This window comes from Mesoplodon densirostris, chromosome 7 (assembly GCF_025265405.1).
Source record: "Mesoplodon densirostris isolate mMesDen1 chromosome 7, mMesDen1 primary haplotype, whole genome shotgun sequence".
NCBI classification, from domain to species: Eukaryota; Metazoa; Chordata; class Mammalia; order Artiodactyla; family Ziphiidae; genus Mesoplodon; species Mesoplodon densirostris.
The window spans coordinates 78,088,661-78,116,547 of NC_082667.1; the positions used below are offsets into that span (position 1 = coordinate 78,088,661).

Below are 27,887 nucleotides of genomic sequence, written 5' to 3' on the forward strand. Positions count from 1 at the left end.
GTTTCCACTGCAGGGGGCGCGGGTTCAATCCCTGGTCAGGGAAATAAAATCCCACATGCCGCACGGCACGGCCAAAAAAATAAATGAATAAAAAATAAAGTTAGAGTGATGAAACAGCCCTAGTGGTGCAAGGATGGGACGTAAAGCTCTATGGTATAGAATAAAGGTCCAGAAAGAGATATATGAGAACTTGATATGACAGAAAGTGGGGAAATTAAGGAGTTTTCAATAAATGGCATTTGGACAATTGCATACCCATGTGGGAAAAAGTAAACTAGAAAAAAAAAAAAGCAAGCCCTGGTCAGGTGTGACCTTGGGCCCAGGGCCATTGGCACACATTGTCGTGTGGGATGTTCTTCCTTAGACTCCTCCCTCCCTCCTGTGTCACTTTCCCCGCCAGGTAAAGAACTCTGCCTGGTTAGTAAGACCCTAGAGGTCCTTGGCCATTGCTATTGCAGTTGGAATTGTTACTGTTTACATAGGGTGACCAACACCCACCCCCAGTTTGCCCAGGACCGCTCAGGTTTGAGCGCTGGAACTGTGGGGAAACCCTCATTCCCGGGGAACCCCAGAAGGCTGGTCAGCCTATTTAGCACGGATCTCTCAGTTGACCTCCCAACCCCCGAGAGCCAGAAAGGGAATCTCCCCCCTCCTTCCATGGTAACCTTCATTCATTCATCCACTCATCCCTTTATTCAACTCCTTTATTCAGCAAGTATTTATGAAGCATCTACTACACATCAGACACTCCTCTAGGTGCTGGGGACAGTAAACTGAGAAGGTGTGATGGATTACATGGGGATGATGTCTCGGAGACCACTGCAGGGCAGGGGAGGTGGGAGAGGGAAGGGGCAGTTCTAAATGCAGGCTCTGACGGGATTGGGGCAGACCTTGCCCTGGGCCAGGCTGGTTGCTTCAACACAGCTGTCCTCACCCAGGGCCATCCTGCCCCCGCCTCCCCCAGTTTTTTGGTGATGCCTGGGAAAATCTGTGGTGGTCACTACTGGGTGGGAGAGGACCCTGGAATCAAATGGGTGGGGCCAGGGATGCTGCTGAACCCCACACAGTGCCCAGGAGGGGCCCCCAGCAGAGGATGACCCGCCCCAAATAACCCCAGTGCCGTGGGGGAGACCCTGCACTAATATTATTCAGACCCGCTGGTGCCCCTAGATTCCTGCACAGGCAGGGACTCTAACCGGGTCACCTCTATATCCCGAGGTGACCTAGAGTGGGGCAGCCAGGAGGGCTGAGTATCGGGGGTGAAATGACAAATCTCTGTGCCCACTCTCCCCGCCACACCCCAGGGTCGATGGCCTCTATCTCCTCCCTGTGCAGGTAGCTTTTCCCTGAGCCATTTCTTCTTGTCAAGGTCCCTGTCGCAGGTTGGGTTCCCTGAAGATGACGTTGAGAGCAAGGATTGGAGTGCAGGTGGTTGATGTGAGACGTGCAGAGAACAGATACAGCTGCCATAGGGTCCCGCAATTCCACTCCTGGGCATAGACCCGGAGAAAACTCTAATTCAAAAATATACATACAACTCTGGGATTTCCCTAGTGGTCCAGTGGTTAAGATTCCGTGCTTCCAGTGCAGGGAGCATGGGTTCCATCTCTGGCCAGGGAACTAATATCCCACATGCCTTGTGACAAGAAAAAAAGAAAGAGAGAAAGAAAGAAAAAGAAAGAAAGAAAGAAAGAAAAGATACATGCACCCCAATGTTCACTGCAGCACTATTTACAATAGCCAAGACATGGAAGCTACCTAAATGTCCACTGATGGATGAATGGATAAAGAAGATGTGGTACCTATATACCATGGAATATTATTCAGCCATAAAAAGAATGAAATAACGCTATTTGCAGCAACGACGTGGGTGGACTAGAGATTATCATACTAAGTGAAGTAAGTCAGAAGAGAAAGACAAATATATGATCTCACTTATATGTGAAATCTAAAATATGGCACAAATGAACTTGTCTACGAAACAAAAACAGACTCACAGACACAGAGAACAGACTGATATGGGTTTGGGTCTCTCAGGGCCTTGGCTGTTTTACCAGTTTATCAAGCCTCTCATGAACCATGCTGAGTCTGAAGAGTTACTACGATACAATTTGATTTTACAGCACTATCCCCAAAATTTAAAAACAATCTCAAAAGCAAGCCAATCCCCCACTCCTAGAAGAGTGAAACTAGGCACATTTTTGTTCCCAGAATCCAGTACAGAATTTGACCAAAGAACATAGCAGAAACTCAATGGCATTTGAGAGAAAGAGAAAGTCTCTTTGGTTTTAGCCTCACTAGGATGTCCATTAGTCTATGCCATTTCTTTGAAATTTCTGACCTGCGAACTTCAAACCAGGAGGAATCTTTTAGCTTGACGTTGATTTGTCACTATGAATTTGCCATGTGCAGTGCACAGCCCTGAGCATCTATCACACGTGGACTCTTGAGCTATCCTTCCTGTTTGATGACCTTGTGGTTCATACTGCAGTACTGAACTAATTATGGGTTCTGTCGAGTGACATTACACCTCCAGTTCTGAGGCGTAGATTAGACAGTCCTATGCCGCCATGGCCATTTTCACTGCCTTCTGCTATGGAACTGCCTAGACCAAAGGCAGCTGCCTTGAAGAGAACATTTCTTTCTCCAACATAATTGACAAATCCAGTGTCAGCTTGGGTTCACATGTAAGGGGAGTCACTTGAGCCTACGGTAGACCATATGTGTCAATGCCGACAAGTTCTATAAAACATGTTTTCCTTACAATTGAGTCTTTGTCTCAGTCAAGCCTGCTTGGGAAAAACTGTACCTGAAGGGTACAGTTGGCTGTGGCTGCTATTGCAGCAGCTGGCTGATGGACAGCTGCCTGAGACTTTTCTGCCCTGTAAACTCCTGCACACTCTCAAGTCAAGTGCCAGGTATACTAAAGACCCTCCAGGTGCCTTATTCATTCCACTCCAGGTATTGCTCAGTCACCTGCAACTCCCTAATGCCCCTTTTCTTTATGTCAGAACTTTACTTAAGTGGCTCGAAAGAAACAGCCACTTTCCCACACCATAAGCTGCAGCCATCAGCCAAAATCAAAGTATCTTACGGCTGGTAGAGTGGGTTGGATGGTGGCCCCCAAAAGGATATATCCATGTCCTCATCCTTGACGGTTACGTCATTTGAAAAAAAAAATGTTTTTGCAAATGTCATTAAGGATCTTGACATGGGATTTCCATCCTATATTATCTGGATGGGTCCTAAATAGGATGACAATTGTCCTTATTATACAAGAAGGGCAGAGGGACATTTGAGACAGACAAAAGAGAAGATACAGACACAGAAAGGGGGTGATGTGAAGACAGAGACAAAAACTGAGTGATGTGGCCTCAAGCCAAGGAATCTGGCAACCACCAGAAGATGAAAGAGGCAAGGGATAGAATCTCCCCTAACGCATCTGTAGGGAGAGCAGCCTTGCTGACACCTTGATATCAGACTTCTGGCCTCTACAACTGTGAGATAGTAAATTTCTATTGTGTTAAGCGTCCAAGTTTGTGGTAGTATGTTACAATAAGCACGGGAGAATAATACAGCATATCTTAAACCTTTTCTAGGCTTCAGCAGTTTACTGCACAAACTTAAATATTTTCAAACAGTCAAAGGTCCCAACATCCCACCATACATTAAAGACCAAGGCACTGGAATACCTTCCTTGGCAGTACCAAAGTATTTTTCACGTGGGCATTTTCCTCTCCAAAATGTCTGCTCCTTTCTTTTTATTTCTCAGTGTTCACAGGTAATGCACCAAATGTTAGGGTCTTTTAATTACCTTTCAGCAGCTACAATGCCTTAATTCCATTTGGTTTGGCATAAATTAGAAAATAAGAGAAAAGATGCAGGGCCGAATATTCCTGTTACTGTTGATAACCCTGGCTTGAGAATCCAGTTTGAATGAAATGATCACATAACTGAACCCCAGAATGGGGCAGATTTACTAACTAGTAATACACAGAATGAGAGAAACAGAAGACACTCACTCACACTCTCAAGGGAGAGAACAGAATTAGTCAAGGCAAGCATGCATGCTTAATTCTTTTCAAGCTCTCTATATAAGTCACTTGATCATCCTGGGGCAGAGTCAGTAAAGAAGCAGTGCTAATAGGACCCTACGAGCTCTCTTGACAGGACTAAAACATCAGGAGCAGGAAAGGAACATTCCCTCACTCCCCACCACCGCCACCCCCAGCAGTAAAAAATGATCATCCACATTGACAATGTAAAAGAAATCAGAAGCTACGTTAACTCTGATTTACTCTTAGTATACCAAAAGCTTATCAGGAGCCTTGTGCAAAAGCATCTTGATTGGGCTTCTCTGGTGGTGCAGTGGTCCGGGAAGATCCCACATGCCTCGGAGCGGCTGGGCCCGTGAGCCATGGTTGCTAAGCCTGCACGTCCGGAGCCTGTGCTCCGCAACGGGAGAGGCCACAACAGTGAGAGGCCCACGTACCACACACACACAAAAAAACCAAAATCCCATCTTGATTAGTTGCTAATAAAAGTCTTTAGAAGCAGAACTTTCCACATGCAGCAAAGGGAAGATGCAGACCTGTATGCTTCAGGATTTTCTCACCAAAACCCCACACAATTTCTTTACTATTCCAGCCAAGTATGGCCTAGCCCTACTCTTATCCCTGTTTTTCTTGGTGTAGTAATAAAGAAACATAGATGGAAATAAAGAAGACATATCAGGTAGAAAGATATAAAACAGTGGGGAAAATAATATGTGAAGTCAAGTACCACCACCATTTACTAGCAGTGAACTTTCAGCACCAACATTAATATTTTTTCCTGTTATATCTGTAAATGATAATAACTAATATGTACATAACAATTTTCAATTTAATCAAATCTCCTTTTTATAACTAACTACTTCACAACAAGTAACATGCTAAGGCAACATCAATAGATGAAAAAAGGTAGTCCCTGGCCCCAAGGAATGTTGCCCAGGAGAAGACAGAGATATGTAAAAAATACAATTATAATACAGTGTAGCGAGTGCAGCAATCAGGCATGCAGAAGTGCAAGGGTAGCAAAAAGGAGCGTGTGATCACAACACTCAAAAGAAGACTGCACAAAAGACAATAATATGCAAACTGAGGTTTGAAAACTGAAGTGGGTTTCCCAGGTGCCCCATAGGGAAAAAGGAATTCTTGGAGGAGGGAAAAGCATAAAAGAAGACAGTGAATTGTTCATATAATCCAGAAGTGAAGTAGGCAATGGCAGGAGAAATGATTGGACACAGGCGTCATGAATACTTGCAGGTCTGCATTTTAGCAAGTCCATTCTAAAGGAAACTTTGAGGATCAACTCGGGGGTGGGGGACAGTGGGGGGACAGAGCTAGTCATTCCTGCAAGAAACACTGGAACCAGTTTCTACCAACCCACCAATAGAATGACTTCAAAGGCAACATGGTATCACAGAAAGGGCTTGTTCTTTTGTTTGTTTGTTTGTAGTTCATTAGGCCTCACTTAAAATTCTGATTCCACAATGCACCTGCTTTGGGATCTTGAACAACGCTCATAACCTCTGCAAGTTTCAGTATAGTAAGTTTATGTGATTACATTCATCTGTAATATCCCTGCATTGCAATCTTAATGGAAACTCAAGTTCAGGTCAAAGACAAGTTTCTCTGTGACTTCTCCTCTGAATTGATTCAAAAGCCATCTCTCCCATCCTCATATGGCTTCTCTTATGGAATCTCATAAAAACTTCTAAGACCTCTTTGGGTTTTTGTTGTTGTTGTTGTCTGTTTGTTTGTTTTTCAATTTAAGTATAGTTGATTTACAATGTTGTGTTACTTTCAGGTGTACAGCACAGTGATTCCTTTTTCACATTCTTTTCCCTTATAAGTTATTACAAAATATTGAGTAGAGTTCCCTGTGCCATAGAGGAGATCCTTGTTGTATCTATTCTATGCCTTCTTTGAATGACCGTAGCACTTGTTGTCTGTATCAGTTTTATGTCTCTGGTTGCTTTGTGACTGAAAATGAAAAATTTCTATTTGTTCATGTCCTGGCCCTTCCTTCAAAATGTGTTCATTTATGTATTTCATATTTATTGACTGCATCTTAGACACCGTGTTAACTGCTGGTTCTAGATGTTAGTAAAATATAGACCTTCCTGCTCAAAAGGTCGCAGTATTTGTGGGAAAACAAAAAAATGAACAACCTATGTCTCAAAGAGCTTTGTACTTCCCAAAGAGAACACACCTAGTAGGTACAATAAATACATGTATCATACATAAATGTATAAATAGTTAATGGGATTGAAAACTAGAAATAACTGCTTTTTTTTTTTTTTTTTTTTTTTTTGCGGTACGCGGGCCTCTCACTGCTGTGGCCTCTCCCCGTTGCGGAGCACAGGCTCCGGACGCGCAGGCTCAGCGGCCATGGCTCACGGGCCCAGCCGCTCCGCGGCATGTGGGATCTTCCCGGACCGGGGCACGAACCCGTGTCCCCTGCATCGGCAGGTGGACTCTCAACCACTGCGCCACCAGGGAAGCCCAAGAGATAACTGCTTTTTGATTCTGAGGAAATGATGATTATATTTCACCAGGAGCTCAATACCACTCTGAGAATGAGGGCTTAACCCCCGTCCTCACTCACTGTATCGCTTTTCTGTAAAAAAAATACACAAGTCTGTATATACGCTCTAGAAAAAGGCTTATCTGGCATGAACTTCAGATAGCAAGAAGAAAACTTCAAGAGGTTCAGAGAAGCATCCAGAAGCTCAGATGATTGGCACTAATACAACTTGCTTGACAGGAAAATAGAGCTGTAAATCTCACAAAATTAGATGATCTTTGAAGAATTTCAAAACCTCCTGCTATTAATTGGAAATCCTAGAAGAACCACTTCTTTTAAAGCATACTGATAATATGCTTTACAGCTTAATATTCAGAAGCCTATGTTTTGGCTAAGTGAGCTTCAGGAAAGAAGGAAACTTGTGGTTCAGTTCCATCTACTCTGGAACCTCTGGTCAAAACATTTACTTCTGTGCTCAGCCATCTTATCATCTGTAAAATGGAGGCAACTCTAAGAAAACATAGTTACACAGATGTTGCACAGTTTCATGTGTCATTGTCCTCATTTGTTTCAGAAAACCAATAACATCTAAGCTACTACTGCAAAGAGTGCAGTGTTCCTTGGGGTCATCTAGTGCAGCTCTGTCAAAGGAAAGAAAAGGAAAGGGGCCTAGAATAACTATAATTTTCCCAAGAGGACACTATTATTTTATGGTAAATCTGAGTCAAGAACCCTGATCTCTTTGATGACATTCCATCGTTCTTTCGTTGGGTTCTGAACAACCCAGAGAAAGAAAGAGAAATAAAACTCATATGTGCTGTGTCACTGGTACAGGATGTGGCAAGATTGGAATTGGAGAACTACATATTAACAGGTATTTGAGAAATTCTTCAAAGTAATTAAGATATATACCAGGTCCATAAAAAACAGTATGTTTTCTCAAGATGATTCTGTGGAATGAACAGAACTGGTAACTGAAGGTTTCTGGGTGCTGCAGTTCCAAACAGGATGGGTGAATGCTTGTCTTCTGGCACCTTGAAGACTCCACCCCAACATACACATTAAAATAAAATTAACATTTCAACCGGGTCATAGTTAATTCTGCATGTTCTTGTAAGTCAGCAAAATATTCCATATATCATTTAAGTTGTCACTCACTTTTTTTTTTTTTTTTGCGGTACGCAGGCCTCTCACTGTTGTGGCCTCTCCCGTTGCGGATCACAGGCTCCGGACGCGCAGGCTCAATGGCCATGGCTCACGGGCCTAGCCACTCCACGGCATGTGGGATCTTCCCGGACCGGGGCACGAACCCGTGTCCCCTACATCGGAAGGCAGACTCTCAACCACTGCACCACCAGGGAAGCCCCATATCTGATTTTTGTATTAGGACTCGTCTAATTTTTTATATACATTGGAAAATAACTCATGTCTTTCTAAGGTGTATATCTTTGATTATATTTTCTATTTTCATAAAGCTTCTTGTATTCTCTACTCAAAACAGTTGTAAATAATGGCTGCATGTAACTAATCAATAATCAGCCATTTTGTCCAGATTTTCAAATGTGTTGGTATAAAGCTACCATAGTATTCTTTTGTAATTAAAAAAAAATTCACTCTGTTTTATAGCTAGTCCCATCTCTATCATATTTGCCAAATATTGCTTATTTTATTGGTCTTTCTAAAGAACAAGCTTTTGGTTTTATTTGTCAAGTTGACTGCTTTTCTTCTCTACTTTTGACTTTCCTCTTGACTGATTTTGTCCTTCCACTCTTCGGGATTTACCTTGTTCCTTTCCTATGTCTCCTGTCCATTTCCTGTAGCTTCAAGAGCCATTTTCAACAACTCAACGAGCTCTGCTGGCTGTGTCACGGCCACTTCATCATACGCCAGTAAAACTGAACCTCATACACGGGGTGAAGACTCAGCAGTCTTCTTTTCCTTTCAAAATTGTTCTATGGCCTTGGATCCTTCTTCTTCTCCTAAACTAGCACTATCATCAGGGAAAATTCTAGTGGGCCTAGAATTCTAGGCTCGCCTTTCCTGCAGTTTCATAATCAAAGAAAAAACATTTTCACCCTTTTCTTGATGTTGCCCGAAAATTTAGCAACACTTCTTTGCACTGTATTCAAATCCCAAAATATAAGCAAGCCTTCATGCACACAGGCTCACTGAAATGTCATAATTTTAAACTTTGTATGACCTGGAACAATGACTTTTCCAGATACTCCACACTCTTCCTAGGTGTTCAGACTTTTTCATTCCTACAACATCTTTTACACATGGTCGATTTGTGTCAGAAGTTCTTCCTGACTCCCACTTCTGAGTATATATCCAAAGGAAACATCATCATGATTTGAAGAGATATCTGTACTCCCATGTTCACTGTAGCATTATGCACAAGAGCCAAGGTATAGAAACAACCTAAGTGTCCATAGTAGATTAATGGATAAAGGAAATATGGTATAGATATACAATAGAATATTATTCAACCTTAGAAAAGAAGAAAATCCTATCATTTAAGTCAACATGGATAAAACTGGAGGACACTAGGCTAAGTGAAATAAGACAAAGACAAATAGTGCATGATGTCACTTATATGTGGACTCTAAAAAAATAATGAAATAAATCAACTCTTCCCTCCCTGGACATTTTCCTCAGCAGAATCTAGCAGCCTCTACTATGAGTCTTATCTTTTTTTTTTATTGTTGTACCAGATCACAACCCCAGGGAACCTATGTATTTACCGATGTATATCTACATTATAGTTTACCATTGTTCTTTTTCTTTGTAATTCATTCCTTCCACTTCTGGCATCAGAACCTCATTTTTACTTTGGAGAAGTCCTTGTGATTCAGGTAGGCTGTGTGTCTCCTCCCTAGGCTGTGTGACTTGGGGCTGGCTAGACACAGTGTTTTACATATACTCTATATGTCTTAAGTACTTATTTCTCTGTTTTCCATCATTTTCCCTCCAAATTTTTGTGTAGTTTTTTTTTTTTTTTTTTTTTTTTTTTTGCTGTACGCGGGCCTCCCACTGCCGCGGCCTCTCCCGTTGCGGAGCACAGGCTCCGGACACACAGGCTCCGCGGCCATGGCTCGCGGGCCCAGCCGCTCCGCGGCACGTGGGACCCTCCGGGATCGGGGCACGAACCCGTGTCCCCTGCATCGGCAGGCGGACTCCCAACCACTGCGCCACCGGGGAAGCCCTGTGTAGTTATTTTTTAATTGACATTTGGATTCCTTTCTTTTGTTTGACTAAGGTACTGTTCAACCGATCTTCTGAGTGCTTAATTTCAGCTTTTTTAATTCTAGAAGTTTCTTTTGGTTGCATTTCACAGATCATTTTTGCTTAAATTGTACATGTTGTCCTTTTCTTAATACATAAATCATAATTTTAAATAATAGTTTCATTGAGATATAATTTACTTTCCACATTATTTAAAGTGTACAATTTAATGTGTTATGCATCTACCACCACAATCAATTTTAGAACTTTCATCCACCCCCCAAAAGAAAAAGAATCTATTATAGGTCACTCACTCCCCCATTTCTCCAAACCCTAGGCAGCCACTAATATACTTTGTCTCTACAGATTTGTCTAGACTGGACATTGCATACAAATGGAATCATACAATTACTTAGCATGTTTTCAAGGTTCATCCATGTTGTAGCATGCATCAGTACTTGATGTCTTTTTATGGCTGAATAATATTCCATGGTGTGGATATTACTATGTTTCATTTATCCATTCACAGTAAATGGCCATTTGGGTTATTTCCACTTTGGGGCTCTTATGAATAATGCTGCTGTGGTTGGATTTACGTGCAAGTTTTGTATGCAGGTCTAGATTTGTTTTTTCAATTAACAGACTATTTCGGAGCAGTTTCTGGTTTACAGAAAAATTAAGCAGAAAGGACAGAGTTCTCATACCTCCTTACCTCTCTACCCAGTTTCCCCTATTATTAACATCTTACATTAGCGTTAATACATTTGTTATAGTTAATGAACCCATATTGATACATTATTACTAACTAATGTCCATGGTTTACTTTAAACTTCATTCTTTGTTTTGTACATTATATGATTTTTTTGACAAATGTGCAATAACCTGAATCCACCATTACAGAACCATACACAGGAGTTTCTTTGCCTTTAAAATTCCGTGCTTCACCCATCCTTTTCTCCCTCCCCACAACCTCTGCCAACCACTGATCTTTTGACTGTCTCCACACTTTGGCCTTTTCCTAAAGTTCATATAGCTGCAATCATATAATATGCATGTAGCCTTTGCAGATTGGCTTTTTTTCACTTAGCAATATGCATTTAAGCTTCTTCCATGTCTTTTCATGGCTTCATAGCCTTTTCTCTTTATTGCTCAATGCTATTCCTTTGTACCGATATACCATAGTTTGTTTATCCATTCCCCTATTGAAAAACATTTGGTTGATTTCAAGTTTTGGCAATTATGGAAGAAACTGTTATAAATATCCATGTGCAGGTTTTATGCGGACATAACTTTTCAGTTCCTATGGGTAAATACCAAAGAGCATGATTACTCGATCACTGTATGGTAAAAGTATGTTTCGTTTTGTAAGAAACTGCCAAGTATCCTGCTAGCAGCAAATGAGAATTTCACTTGTTCTGCATTGTCAACAACTTTGGTATTTCAGTATTTGGATTTTAGCCATTTGAATAGGTGTGTAGTGGTATCTCATTATTGTTCTAATTTAAAATTCCCTGATGACATGGAATGTGTAGCATCTTTTCATATGCATATTTGCCGTGTGTCTATTTTCTTTGTTTAATCTTAGTTGTTTTGTTTTTTAACCAAAGCCTACTAACTCTTGTCCTCCTTGTCCATTTATATTGTCTTTTTTCTTTCTTTCTTTTATTTTTTTTTTGAGCTTTTGATCATTTAGTCTTTTTCCTGGTATGTCCAATTATTTTGTATATTAAAATTGGGCTTAACTTATTTTAGGAAACTATAAAGATACCTCCACATTCTGGATGTTGTTATTGTTCTCTTGAAAAGATTTCCTTTTGCCCATGGCACACAGTTACTATAGGGATTGGAAACCTTAGTCCATTCTCAGTTTGAGCTCATTCAAAGCTGTTTTTCAGTCTGTGTGAAGGGTGCTCTATTTCTGTCTTGTCCTTCCTCTATGGGTGTTGCCCTTTGGGATTACCATGTGAAAGTCTGGATTCTCCCTATTCCCAACTACCCTTGTATTTGTTAGGCTTTAAATGTAATGGTTCCCCCAGCCCCGTGAAACTAAGGATATGTGTAGCTTGTCGTTCCATTAGTTGTTGCTTTTAGCTTGAGCTCTTGCCGTTTGGCTTCTGTGGTTACAGTCTTTTGAACTCCTTGGCTTTTCAGCTCCTAGGCTGTATGAGTTGAATCAGCAAATGCCCCAAGGAGAAAAGCTGCACCAAATGTCAAGCTTGCATCTGTGTTTCCCTTCTCTCCAGAACTTGGCCCACATGTCTTGGTGTCTCTCAAACATTCGGATGCTGGTGAAGAGAGGTTTTCTTACTTTATCCAAGTTTTCTAAAATTTCTTTAGACTTCCCCTGATCTTATGTTATTATTGAAGTATCATCTCAATTATCCTTAGGAAGAAAATTTACAATTTTATATTTTATTATTTTATTTTCTATATTATCTCAGTTTCTGTAGAGACCTTTTACCTGATAGTTCAGTCTAGTTCCTGTGTTACCAGTAAGATGGAGATAGGTGGAGGCTAAGAATATTGGGGGGAAAATCACTGATGAATGATATGTCTCGTTCTTTTTGTTTTTCCTCTCCTTATTTACTCTGGCAGCCTACATTTGTCCTTCTTGATTGGACCCAGTTGCCAAAATAAGCCACCTACTCTGGCAAAGACCTGACTTTACTCTCATAAATGTCTGCATGTTAGGATAAGCTAGATGATGAACACCATGCCAAAGTTCTTTGTGTGACCAGTCAGAATGGCCATCATCAAAAAATCTACAAACAATAAATGTTGGAGAGGCTGTGGAGAAAAGGGAACCCTCTTGCACTGTTGGTGGGAATGTACATTGATACTGCCACTATGGAGTACAGTATGGAGGTTCCCTAAAAAACTAAAAATAGAACTACTGTCTGACCCAGCAATCCCACTACTGGGCATATACCCTTAAAAAAAACGTAATTAGAAGAGACATGTACCACCATGTTCATTGCGGCAGTATTTACAGTCGCCAGGACATGGAAACAACCTAAGTGTCCATCGACAGATGAATGATAAAGATGTGGCACATATATACAATGGAATATTACTCAGCCATAAAAAGAAATGAAATTAAGTTATTTGCAGTGAGGTGGATGGACCTAGAGACTGTCATACAGAGTGAAGTAAGTCAGAAGGAGAAAAACAAATATCGTATGCTAACACAGATATATGGAATCTAAAAAAAAAATTGTTCTGAAGAACCTAGGGGCAGGACCGGAATAAAGACGCAGACATAGACAATGGACTTGAGGACACGGGGAGGGGAAAGGGTAAGCTGGGATGAAGTAACAGAGTGGCTTGGACATATATACACTCCCAAATGTAAAATAGATACCAGTGGGAAGCAGCCGAATAGCACAGGGAGATCAGCTTGGTGCTTTGTGACCACCTAGAGGGGTGGGGTAGGGAGGGTGGGAAGGAGACACAAGAGGGAGGAGATATGAGGATATATGTATATGTATAGCTGATTCACTTTGTTATTAAGCAGAAACTAACACAGCATTGTAAAGCAATTATACTCCAATGAAGATGTTAAAAAAAACAAAAAGAGAGTAAAACAATTCAAAAGAATTGGCCACACTCCTCCAACAGATTCTCTAACCTTTAGCAGAACAGAATTCACACTGAATCTGGTTTATGAGTAAAAGACAAGTCAACTTTAAAGTGGATCAGAGATGACAACATTTCTTTTCCATGTGCCTGCTTTGGAGCCATATTTATGCTGACCACTCAAAACCTTCCTCTTGAGTATTCTGTGATATATTAGAACCAGGAATAAGGGGTGTTAGTGCTGCAAGGGTCAGCCAGTGGTCTGCGATTTAATTCACATATCCTTTCTGCACCAGACTCTTTAAGATCATTGAGTTAGCCTAAGAATTTTGAAGCTGTAGAATTCAAGACAGTACATTACAATAGGCCAATATTACTATTCTCCTGCTCTGACATTCTCCACTGATGGACAGATGAAGGAGAAGGAAGGGCAGTCACCAGTAAGTGAGAGTAAATGAAACTGGAATATTATAATTCAGTATCATTTGAGTGACTGAATTGGCTGGCAGAGTGTTCTCCAGTTAAGGGTGAGGGAAGATTAATTCTGCACATGACACCACTACTGTATTTATACAAGTCTACTGGGACAGTTGTTTGCCTTGAATTGTTTTCTTCATTCATTTCAGTCAGACAGTTGTGTTGACTGATTTTCCTTTTTGATGTATGAAATGACTGTTTGACTGAATTTACCATTTAATTTACACTAATGCACTGTAAAAACGATACATTAGTCAAATTGGATTGGCAGGTATGAAAATGTTTACCCCAGAACTAGACAGAAATATAATATTGCCTTCTACAGAAATGTAAGTCATATGCCCTGGATTCTGGGGAAATGTTCCAATTTTAACGATTTTACCACGTTTCAAAAATGTAGGGTCACTGATCCCATAGTAAAAATAAGAAGATCTGTGAAGTCCAGAAAAACACAGTTTTGTGTGACTCTGACAATCACATAACACAAAAGAAAAAACTATGATGAGATAAATTTTACTGAGTTTCATACTTATCAAGAGGTGTTTCTATGTTAAACTTCTGAGTCTTATTCTAGAAGTTCTTTAGGAACAAACACTTCAAATATATTCATAGAAAACCCTCTTTATTTGTAATTTCATTCTTCCAATATTTATAGTTACTAAGACAGGCCATTTCTCCATGTCCCATCCCATGATTCCCTTCTCCTATTGAACATTTGGAAATTCGTGGCATGAGCAGGAAAGTAAAGAAGTTTTTGAGATTATTGAATAATGCTGATTTTATAAAGACTGCTTTGTTCCATAGTTGACAAACTTATAATGGTACTGATGGTTGGATACTACTCTTAGAGATGAGAAAGCTCTTAAGGAACCTTCTGTATTCCATTCACCAATCTGTGTTCTTGTTCATAGCAAAATTAATTCCTTTCAAAATTATCATATTACCTTAATTTTTAATCTTAAAATAAGATTAAAAATTAAAATAATTAAAAATTAAAATAATTAAAAATTAAAAATAAAATTAAAAATCTTAATTTTTAATCTTAAAATAATCTATCTGTGAGAATGGGAATTTTGGGTAGGAAAAAGTGACAGAAGATGGGACAAAAAGAGAATTCATAGAAAGACAAAACAGAATTGTTTAAATGGTGGGTACAAACTTCTGTTTCCAACTATATCAGTTTACCTTAGGAAAACGTACTAGAAAGGCCAAATAAATCATAAGCAACATTGGACTGTGAGCGTTAGAAAGCTACTGAGGTAGCCATGACCTAGAAAAGTAAAATAGAGAAAGAAACTCACTGAAGTGAGAACAATATTCTGAACATGCTTTTCTAGCCCAGTCATTTAGAAACTACTGATGAAGAGCAAAAGTCTGAGAAACCAAATGTGGCTCCTAAGAGGTAGAAAAGCCAGTAGATCTTAGGACAATGTCATAGGACTAAGGAAACCAGAGTTGGAATTGAGAAATAACAAGGCAGCTAGAATTTTAAGGACCAAACTCACAGAGAGAGTAAAGATTCAGAGAACAGAGCTGGATTCAGCAACAGTGTTCCCTTGCAGTATTTTCCATGTATAATAGGTAGATAAGGCAAGATGCTAAGAAGTCAAACAAAAGCTAACTGAAGTCAAAGCAAAGACTTAGTTGGCTCATAATGCTGAAGAGACAAAATTGGGGTTCAGAACCTATGAAAGATTTGTGGCCCAATGGAAAACGAATGATATGAAATAGGACATTGAAAGTCTCTACATATGTGTGTGTGTGTGTGTGTCTCTGTGTGTGTGTGTGTCTGTGTGTTAGGAAGGTTGATGCAACATCTACACTGAACCTTATAAAGAAGGAAAATGAGTATGAAGTTGGTCCAGTGACTGAGGTGATCTTCCCCTCTGCTCCCTGCCTAAGAATAGGAAATTTTCTCCTCAAGAAAATATAGTTGACCCATGAACAAGGTAAGGGTTAGAGACACTGACTCCCTGTACAGTCAAAAATCCACATATAACTTTATGGTTGGCCCTTCTTAGCTGTGGTTCTGAATCTGAGGATTCAACCAACCACAGATCATGTAGTACTGTATTACTTATTGAAAAAAAATCCATGTATAAGTGGATCTGTGCAGTTCAAACCCAGGTTGTTCAAAGGGCAACTGTAACGTCATTCAGATTCCCTACAACTTGTCATATCCCAAGTCTGGTATTCACTGAAGAACCACCAAGACTACCAAGAAAAGGAGAATTAGAATAAAAAACAAAACAGAATCAGAATCATAGATGACCTAAACATTAAAGTTCATACATATTTTGGTAAATATTATCAAGATCAAGAAAATAGATGACAAATTGGAGAACTTAACTTGACAACTAGAAACTATAAACTGATTGAAGTTGAACTGATAGAATTAAAAATTATACGAAATTTAAAATTTGGTAGTGGATTGGAAACAGGTAAAGAGAGGTAAGGGAGCTGGAAGATAGCGTAGTAACAATATTAAGACTAAAACTTGGGAAACGAAAAGAATAAAAAGTACACAAAAGCGCATTTGAGACATATGGGCCACAGTAAACATTTTTATCATATGTGTAAACTGGAGTCCAAAGAAAAAAGGAGAGAGAGATTGGGATGAAAACAATATTTCAGAAATATTAACAGCTGAGAGTTCTCTAAAACTAAAAAGAATATGTGGAGCCATAAATTCAATAAGCACTAAAGAATGTAACAAGAACAAATACAAAGAAAAGCACACCTAAGATCACCACAGTACAATTCATGGATAGTAAAGAAAATCGTGACATCTTAAAAGCAGCCCGAGGAAAGAGAGATTACTTTCAAAGGAACAATAGGATTAAGATTACAGCTTTCTTCTCAATGAAACTGGATACTAGAAAACAATGGAATAACATTTTTAAGTGCTAAAGAAAAGAACTGCCCATTGGGAATTCTAGAGGCAGAGAAAATGTTGTTTGGAAGGAAAGATGAAATAAGGAAATTTGCAGACAAACAAAATTTAGAAAATATGTTCTCATCAGAACTGACTGAATTAAATTATAAAGGGAGACCCGCAGGTAGAAGGAAGATTATCACAGATGAAAATAAGGACTTTATAAAGAATTATGTATAACAGAAAGGATAAATAAGTGGATAAACCTAAATAAAATCTAACAGCACAAAAGAGTAATAATAAAATATATCAAAAATTAGAATGTATTAAAACAAATGGAAGAGGAAAAGTAGTAAAAGAAATTTAAGATCTCAGCATTGCTTGAGAAGCAGTAAAAGAGCTAATAAGTCATGGTACATGTGTAACTGCTACTTATGTAAAAATAACAAGCTAATACAAGGGAAAATGGAATTTGAAGAAATCTAAAAGGAAGAAAGAAGAGCAAAAAGAACATAACAAGGTGGGACAAATAGTAAACGAGGAGTAAACGGTCTATAAGAAAATACATTAACCGTAAATACTCAAATTAAAGGACAAGGATTATTGAAACAAACAAAAAACCTAATTCTATGCCACCTACAAGAGACAAGAGTCAGATTGAAAATTAAAGGATTCAAAACTTATGTCCTAACAACAATAAGTAAAATTGAAGAAGATTTTTTAATGTTAACATAGATTTGAAAGCAAAAAGTATCACTGGTGATAAGGCAGGATAATAAAACCCACTGTTACTTTACAAGGGATATATTATAAATCTAAACTTCAATGCAATAGATGAAGGGAAATTCCAAAAACCTAAGTAGAAATAGAAAAATCTAAATTACCTAGATAAGTAACGTAGAACCACAAGAACAAATCAGCAGATTAGAGAATATCTGAATACCATCATTAAAAACTTTGGCCTACATTTACATAAAACACTGCACCAACAATGATGGAATATATATATTATGCAGAAATTTTTAGGTGCATATGGCACATTTATAAAATTGACTATATTCCAGTTATAAAACAAGACTCCGAATAAGCAAGAAATTTAAAAATATATAACCAATATTTTACCAAATAGTTGGATATTAAAAACATACTTCTGATCATTATGTAGGTCAAAGATAAAGTTGCAATGGGAATTAGAATTTTATTAATTGAATGATAATGAATATATGCCATAACAAAACCTGTGGGTTGCAAATAAAGCTGTGGTCACAGAGAAGTTTATGTATTCAAATTAGATTCTCTAAATGTAAAAGGGACAGGAATAAAGCAACTAGAAGATAACCTATCACCCTGAGGTAGGCAGCTCCTGAACTGTACCTGGTGGGGAAGGCAGGGCAGAACTTCAGGAGGCCAGCTGAGAGCACGGTGAACGCCACGTCAGGAGCAGTCTCCAAGAAAGAGCACTTGATGTACAAAGGGATGACTAAAATATATTTAAGAGCTGGCACCTGACTCCTCTTAAGGATGACTTAACGTTGCTGGGGAAAAAATAAGAAGTGCTCGGTGCAGAAGGTGAATAGCTTTATAATTCCCAGGAGAATCTTGGTACCAGGACCACACAGTGAAGAACTTGGAGTCCCTGTGGCTAATCCAGCAGAGAGAAAAGGAGAAACAGAGATGCGAGAGAAACTAAAGGGAACTCTTGGTGCAATTTGGTGCTGCTGCAGGCCCAAGTCCAGGTATGTGCTCTCTAGCTCCCCATCTTAAATAAAAGCCACCATGTTCCTCAGTCCTTCAGGTACTTAGAATTTCTCTTTACAACCTGAAAATGGGGTCAGGTTTCCTGTCTGCATTGCTACAGTCCAAAATAGAGGCAGGATGGTTGAAATAGTTCTCCATCTGGCAGAGGAGGCCTTGAAGCTGTGAGCCACTCACTGCAAACCAGCAGGACATGAAGGATTCTTGAGCAGATCTGAAGCTACTGGGAGGCCTTTCAGGAGTTAAATCCCATAGTAAATACTGTACCTTCAATTCTCCCTCTCTGTCCAGTCTTCCTCCACTCCCATGGGGGCCCAAAGGGGCTAAATGAGCACTCTTTGACTTGTACTTGGTGGTCCCAGAACTTGACTTGGGCTTGGAGACTTCCATGAAAAGTCTGCCTTCCACCTACTGGCTTGGGTTTCTTGGTCTCTCTGCTCCAGGCTAATCCCTTCAATCTGATTTTTCCATTTCTGCCAATAATCCCCCTCTCCAGACCTTCCTAATGCTCTTCTGGGGTGGGAGGAGACTTACTGAGGGCAATGTTTATTTCTAGTGGGAGAGGTGACCACATGACTTCACAGTGGTCGTCCCCTTGATTATTCACTTTCTGTCTAGATTAGTCGTGGGTGTCTGTGCACCCCAGCCTCACCCCAGGAGGCTGTAGAACACTGTCCTTATCTCAGCCCTGAGCCACTCTCTATCCTCCTTCCCTCTCTCTCCTTACCCTTCTTTAACCACAGACTCGCAGGCTTTCTGGACCTCTGAGGAAGATAAGCATGTCACAGAACCTCTGCTACAGAACAAAACATACTGAAACAAAGCTATTGAAACAACAGAAAAAGAATACATGAGGATTGTTTCTCCTGAGTGTTCAATTACCTAGGGGGCCTTTAGCAAACTTTGATTGATAAATCTAACCTTTCTGTCCTTAGCAATAGTTGATCACACTGTGAGGAAAACAAGTTAGGGAATGGAAAAATACTATTTGGATTTCAATGAAATAATAAAGATGCAGGGACTATCTTTGACTTTTGCAAGGTGAGAAGAGAGTTTACATTTTGATTATTGATGGCAGGAATCCCTTTTAAAACAGGGCCAGTCTGCATGATGCATTTAAAAATCAGCCTTTTCAAATATAGCCATAGCCCCCACAAGATCTCTTGATTTCTCTGGGATCAGATAAACCATCACATTTCACAGTGGTGCCCTGTATATGAAAGTGATAAACATAATCTGGAAGCATGGCAGTGGCTAAAAATATGGAGCTGGCAGCCACACGTTGAAAGGATTTTTTGCTTTTAATTCATTGCATAAAATGCTAATGTCCAAATTCAGGCAGGTAGATCTTACCAACCATCAAGAGCTTCAACCCTGCTAACAGCTAAGTATGCACTTTTAAACCCTACTTTGACTGCTCCAGAAACTTACTGGGTTTCTTTAATGCCTCTGTTACTATTTCCTTTGTGTCATTTTGTTTTTCTTTAAAAACATAGCTGTGTGACCTTGGGGAAGTTAGATTATTTCCTTGAGACTTGGTTGCCTTCTCTGTGACTATCTGGGTATAATTTTAGTATTGCTCAATAGAATTTTGGGTGATAATGAAAATATTCTATATCTGTACTATGCAAAGCAGTATTCAATAGCTACATGGAGCTAATAAACATCTTTGAAATATGACAAATGCAACTGAGGAACTGAATTTTTAATCTTAGTTTTAAATTTGTTTACATATAAATAATGCCACATAGCTAGCATCTGTTGACAGTACAGATCTACATAATATTTGAAGGACACTCTCCACTCAAAAACTCTACCATTCATTAACTCAATCTAAATATTTTTGCCCTCTGACAAACAGAACATAATTTATGCTTCCCTTGAAATTATCTGTCAAGACCTTTATCAGTTTGGGGACATTATATTCTTGAAATTGACTTTGCTTTATGAAACTTTAATAATGTTGGAGTTCCCTGCCCTTGCTATCACCTTTGTGATGATGGGAAATATTGTGGATGATCAAGGACCATTTCAAGAGATCATGGAGAGAAACCTCCTTCTGGATTTAATTTCATTATGACGATGTCAAAATGCTTAATTACTTAAAATAAAACCCATACCGTTTTTATGCTGTTATATTCTACATGTAGCTGGAAAAATGTTAAAAATATTTTTAAAGAACTGCACATCTATTTTTGAAGCTGATTTGGCTGTTCAAGGCTTGCTAGCACTTTATCCATCTCAGTACTATTTCACTTAGTAAACAAATGCAGTTGCCATAATTGCTGCACATGTGTCTGTGTTCCCTTCTAGATTATATGTTTTTGAAGTTAGAAACTATATTTATATCACAGCCCCTATGTATAGCACCATATCCATTGCTAATTCAGATTGTGTTTTACGATATGAGACAAAATTTAAGACTTTTATTATAGTCATAAACATCTAGCAAACCAACCAGAAAATAAAAGCTAATTTTCAATTGGTTGGCCAAGAACAAAAAAGAGAGGAATACCTAGTGCAAAACCATATCTCTAATAACTACTGTTGGATTTAGAGCATGCAGATGCTAAACTTCTTTTAAAATATCTTCTTATTAAAGGTTTGAGGTTGGACCTGAAAAAATTATATCAAAAGTGAAAATAATCATGTGGTCTGACCAGCCTGGATCACACAAAGTAAGTGTATACTATATATAAAGTAGATAAACTACAAGGTCCTACTGTATAGCACAGGCAACCATAATCAATGCCTTGTAATAACCTATAATGGAAAAGGATCTGAAAAAGAAATATATATATCTGAATCACTTGGCTGTACACCTGAAACACAACATTGTCAATCAACTATACTTCTAGTAAAACAAAACAAAACAAAACAAAACAAAATAAGTGGAAAGGGAAGTATAGTTTTATAAATTCACCTCTGATATCCAATGGACCAACTTAAAGACAACAGAAACTACAACTTTCTAGGAGACAGGACATGGCCAGCAAACCAGGCCGTTACCCTCGGCCATACCTGCCCCAAAATATACAGACTAGCCTGCATTCATGAATACATAGGAATTCTTCATTTATCTGGCATTATTAGGCAATGAGGTATTGTATGTTAGGAGAAGTTTTTTTAAAATGACAAATTTAAGAGGAGTTATTTTAACCTTCACTCGGTAATTTTTTTCTAAAATTAAGAAATGTATCCACTGGTGTATCTAATGTTTCCGTGATAACTCGGGGTCATCAGTTCAATCAACGTTTGCATGAATAATGCAGATGGAAACAAGACAGGCATGCTTACTGAAACTGAAAATGACATATCACTGGCTGGAATAACTGATGAGAGAGCAAGAAAACAAAAATGAAAACAAACCGTGATCAAGAAACAATCAGTCAAGTTCTGACTTTCTGTACTTACTTTCAAAAAGAGATACCACAAATCCCAGCGAGAGACTCCAGCAGCCTTAGCTGTCTTTCTCCTTTGTTTCCACCTTCCTTTCCTTTTCCTTCTACCCTAGATTGTTCCAGGAAATGTTTATAGCTGCTTCCAAGAGAAATTCTAATACTTTCTCTCACACAAACTTCACAATATTTCCATGGGATAAGTAGTGTGGAGGTAAAAGACAATTCATCACAGGGACATCTCCTATGAAAATAAAATTAGAAACTAGCTTCTAAACATGCAGAGAGAAGGGCGTGGTGTCAGGCACGAATTTCCTTGAGAATTCCTCTCCATTTCTAATAGACCTTCTTATTTACCAAGATCCCTTTTTATTGGTGTCCTATTCCAGACTGTTCCACTCTGCCCATCCTCATCCTGTAAAATACATTCACACTCTTTTGTGACCCTACTTATTTGCCCATTAAATAATCAATCATAGAACTGTCGGAATTAAATATAGAGTGAAATTAAAATACTGGAGTCACTTGGAGGGTTTAAGCAGCTCCACCAGAAAATACTGGGCATGGATTTAAAGAGGCTGTGCGGGACTTGCTCTTGTCCAAGTTCTTTCTCAAGAAGTCTCTGAAATAAGCCTAAATTCAGAGTTAATCAGATTGGCCTGCTTTCTCAGGTGGACTGGAATTCACTGCTCTTTCCCCTCAACTCCCTGATGTCAGTGGCACTTTCCGGAGATGAGGTGGACTTCTCTGCCTACTGCAGAAGCTCAGTTCCCCCCGGGCCCACTCCCTGTCTGAATCCCACACTTGAGGCCAGATGCCAGCCTTCCCAGAACATTCGTGGTCTCATTTCAGTTTTTGACCTGCTCAGATTGAGTCCCTGTAGACTCTTTCTCAGCTTGAAACCTGATCTTCAACCCCTTTCCCTGACCTCGATGGTTACCTTCCTACATTAGGCCTCAGGTGCTTTAGCTATAAAATGATATAGTTGCCCTTAATTCTAAAGTCTTCTTCCTAAAGCTCTACAATGTGCTGGCTCCTTGAAAATGTTCCTCTTTGCTGGTTTTAATTTTGTAGAGAATTAAAACCACAGCTACTCTAAAAGACAGTAAGTTATACTGGATAAGGAAAGTGTGCTTTTGTAGTTAGGTTAACAGGAATGGAAGACGACTTAGTATATTTTAAGATACTCATGATCCATTCTCGTGAGAGTCAGGGGAAGAAGGGCAAGAGAGTTAATAAAATACCAAACGATTGTGACAAATTAAGTTCACAAAGATGTAGCTGATTAGTTACTACTTGAATAAGCCACACATATCCAATTCAAGTTTTCCTTTATTTTTCTAAGAAGGGATCCCAGTGAACTGAGTCCCATGTTCAGGAACTCCACGTTCAATGGCTTAGTCTTTAAAAACTGTTCTGTTGCTGGAAGGTGAAATATTGCCCATCAGTCCTAATTGATGTTTAGCTATCACGCACATTTGAAATAAATTTATTACTTTGCCTGATCTCAGCGTAATACATTCCAAAGGGGCAAAGAGCACACAAAAATTTATGGAGTCTCCATCTTCTACAATAAAGTGTGCCATAAATTACATATTATTTGGCCATGAAATTCACAAGCCATAGAAACCACACCATTAGCAATGTATACAGTGGTAAACAGCAGGTAATGATAATGATATAAAACAAAATAGACTGTGTATGTTGGCACTGCTGCCAATAAAGCAATCATTAAATACATTCATATGCATCTACGCTAGGTAAGCTCTTTGAGGGCAATTGCTATGAATTCTACATACCTGTCAGAATATTATATATAGCCCAGTTTCTATGGCCCTTATTCAGAGACGCTGAGAAAGGGTTACTGTGGGTAAATTCAGACCTTTTCTCAATATAGAATTTGGTCAACATGCATTCTGAACAGCAAAATTTCACACTGCTTTCAATTTTCCTACAGTAATTGCCACCTCAACAAATGCAGGATTAAGTAGAATGGATTATAAGAAGTTAGAAAGGAAAGATGGAAGAAAAGAAGGAAGGTAGAAAAAAGGTGGGTATGGAGTACTTCAACATTTACATAAAGAGTGGACCTAAAACTAACCTGAGGTTACCCTAAACTATTAGCGTATGCTATAGAAACTTAAATGAAAAAAAAAAAAAAAACCCAGCAAGGGAAACTCAAAGATTCTTTGTTTTTTTCACTCTATTGCATATACACGTCCAACTTAAACAATCTATATGCTCATGTGCAATAAGAGAGCATTGTTTTGCAAGGCTATTTGGGTTCTATCAGCATGTAAAGGTCGGACAACTCAACTTTAGCAGAGCTAGCCTTCAGGTGAATAACTGCTTCTTTCAGGTTGTGAGCATCTGAATTTTCCGGAAATATTTCCCCAAAACTGAAAACTAAAAGAGTCCTAGGACAGCGTCCTTTAGAAGTTTTATAGTATCAGAGTTTTTGGAGGAAGAGTATCTTTGTCGATTATCAACACGATGATTCCAAGCAGGTCAATTTATGCTGAGAAGATTATATAACAGAAACCACTTCACCTCCATTATACTGACAATGGTCTTCCTTACTTCAACCTTGTGCTTCTTAGTAAAGTTGAAAATACTAAGCCAAGAACAGACAGTGACAATGCCAGAGACTCAGATGTACCTATAGGTGCCTTCAGACAACATCGCCACCCAGGCTAAAGTCCTGGTTTAAAACATCCCAACATGAATGACTCTCAAAAACCGTAGGCTGAGCAAGCGAAGCCAGATCAAAAGGGCACCTACTGTATTATTCAACTTACACGAAATTCTAAACTGGGCAAAATTCATCTCTAATGATAAAAAACAGATCTGTGGTTGCCTTGGGTTGGGAGATGGGGATACTTTTGCAAAAGCCTAGGAGGAAACTTTCTAGGGTTTTAGAATTGTTATCGATCTTTATGGGGGTGGTAGTTATACAAATGTATACATTAATTAAAAGTCACTGAACCGTTGACTAAAAATGTCTTCATTTTATTGTATGTAAATGATACCTTAATAAGGTTGATTACAAAATGAACCAAAACCAAAACAAAGCAGAAGAAAAACCTCTCAAGACCTCAAAGGAAATACACTGTTTTCTTCCAGGGTACCAGATTGGAAATGAGGCATTGGTCTGTTCGACCTCAGATTATCCCTAGGATTATCTAGTCTATTTTAAAGCACTAGAGTCCCGTATCAGAAAAACTCACCCCATGTTTTATTACTTTGATTTCTTCTCTGCCTCTTCTCCCAACATGGTGAAGTCATTTACAGAAGAAAAACCAGCTTTTTCCAACTTTGCATCATCACATATTCTTTCCAAAGCTATTATTTATGGAATAAAATTTGGCTACACTTTGTAAAAATCTAGCTTTTTGAGCCTTACAACTCTTAACAGTTAACCTATTGCCTCCATTGGAATTTGGAAAAAAAATATTTTGAAAATGAATAGCTGAGATTTGACATTTTTGTTTTTTGTGATTTTCTCTTCCCCTAAGTGACAAGTGAGTAGGAATGAGAAACACATACATAAAGAAAAAAAATTATCTTGCTGCCTTTGCGTGGTTATAATTTATAGGAGGCCCTTTTCAACAATACTCTATTATCAGAATCAATAAAATATAATCTCCATGAAGCCCAGGCCAGGATATTTGTCTCTTTTTCAGCAGATTGCAATACAAACCACATTCATGGATTTGCTTCTTGATGATCTTTGTGATACTGTAACAGCTGACCATTTCCTCATGCCTCTTCACCTTAACTTAAACCTGGTTTTTCACTAATGACCTCACATTTCCTTCTCTATCACTTGGTTGTCGGCCTCTTTTCCAACTCCAACTCCAACTCACATTTCACTCTGGAACCAAAGGAAGACTCCCACCTTCCTGCTTTTTAGTGATACCTCAAGGTCATTTCTATATTGTGATCACCCTGAAGAATAGCCAGACAATTGCTATTGCAGAGCCATCTGACAGTTTGTAGCTCTAAAAATTAACTAAGGACCACATTTGTCCAAAATATCCTAGTTTAAGATTTTGGTAATACAGCAACAGTAATTCCGAAGTCGTTTATGACAATCAGTGTGGGAAGCACCCTCTTTCAGGAAGATCCTTTGCCATACAATACTCTTTCCCTGTCAGGTTATAAGGAAGCACGGCTGTGGAAAGTAACCTCCTGTGCAAAGAAATACTTGGCTTCGAGAGGGCTTGAAGTTCATACATTTTTCTTGAATTAGATTCCCCGTTAGTTACTTTATCCACAAAGAGGTAATTATCAGAATTCTGTAAGCAATTAAGGAGATGCTACTGCACATTCTTTCAGCTTGTTGACCTTTCTCACTTTATTTCATGTGGCTATCTGAAACATCAGTGATTTACATGTCTTTCTTTTTTTTTTTTTAAGCAGATTTCTGTGTGTGTGTGTCCCCATGATGAAAACATCATTAAAATAAGATATCATGAATAGACTCTTAAGAAGCAGAGTCTACTTAAAGTCCCGGAAAATGTGAAAGCACTAATATTCATGGACAACTCTACATTCTGAAAGTTACTCCAAATTTTATTGATCTCTATTTTCTCTAGGAGTTTTTCAAATTTTCTACCATGATCATTTGTTAGTTTTATAATTACATAATAAAGGCATTACATCATACAATCTTTTGTAATCCATTGCCGTTTTAAAACTATTTGTTTCCTTGTCGTCAACAGATATGTCATAGATTATTAGTACACAAGCAAAGACTTTCAACATAACAGTACTTTATAGTGAGAAGAACTATACTGAGCTATCTCTATCCTAAGACAATGCACTAGGAAAGCACTAGGAATTCATAAGCACTAGGAATACAGACATGATCAAGGGGCAAGTTCCTTGCCTTCGAGTATACATAATCATTATAGCAAATGCTTAAATAGCACTTAGTAGATACTCAACACAGCAGTCTTATTATACTCCTTTTTAATAGGTAAGCAGAGGAAGCCACAGGGAAGTCATAGGGTAAAGCCAGAATTTGAACCTAGGTAGACAATAGTACACTCTCCACTGCTTTAACTACTACGTTAAAATATGTATATATAAAAGTTATATATATATATATAACTCCAAGTATTTGAAAGTTATAAAACACTTATCTACCAAAACTCAAAAAGGAGCACACAAACTTGCATAGAAAATAAACATGTAAAAGTTCATGAATAAACCACAATATAACCTGCTCCACATAATATACTGACTGCAGTGTCCTGGGCCTCTCCCATCCTTAGGTAGCCGGAAATTACAACAAAATAATACTTTTCACCTTTGGAAGCCACACCATCTCTCATACCAACCAACCAATTACTTCCTTAGAGAGAATAGGAAATTAAACAGAATATCATATATATATATATATATATATATATGGCATTACTGATGTAGAATCTTTGTTTAAAGACAATAACTTCAATAGCAGAGGGAACTTTACCATTGCAGGCTTCAGATAACCTCTATATTTCTCAGGTTTTACGCTAAATCATAAAATGCCATACTGTGTCTGAAGCTATTTTTTCAATAGTCCATTTTCTTAAATGGACTAGCAAAGCAGTAAATACTGAGGAACATTTTGGCTCCCAAATCCTAACAAACAATAGAGCAGGGGTCAATAAATTATGGCTAGTGGGCCAAATCTAGTCCTCTACCAGCTTTTATAAATGAAGCTTTATTGGAACACAGCCATGTTCCTCAGTATATGTATTGTTTGTGTCTGTTTTCACATCACAGCAGCAGAGCTAAGTAGTTGAAAAAGAGATTGTATGGCTTGTAAAGTCTAAAATATTGACTGTCTGACACTTTATGGAAAAAGGTCGGGCCTCCCTGGTGGCGCAGTGGTTGAGAGTCCGCCTGCCGATGCAGGGGATACGGGTTCGTGCCCCGGTCTGGGAGGATCCCATATGCCGCGGAGCGGCTGGGCCCGTGAGCCATGGCCGCTGAGCCTGCGCATCCGGAGCCTGTGCTCC

At 38.9% G+C, this 27,887-nt stretch overlaps 1 pseudogene; it reads left to right on the forward strand.

Moving 5' to 3' along the window:
- The window catches only part of LOC132494211 (uncharacterized), a 45,365-nt pseudogene that overhangs the window by 2,762 nt on the left and 14,716 nt on the right, over window positions 1–27,887 (forward strand).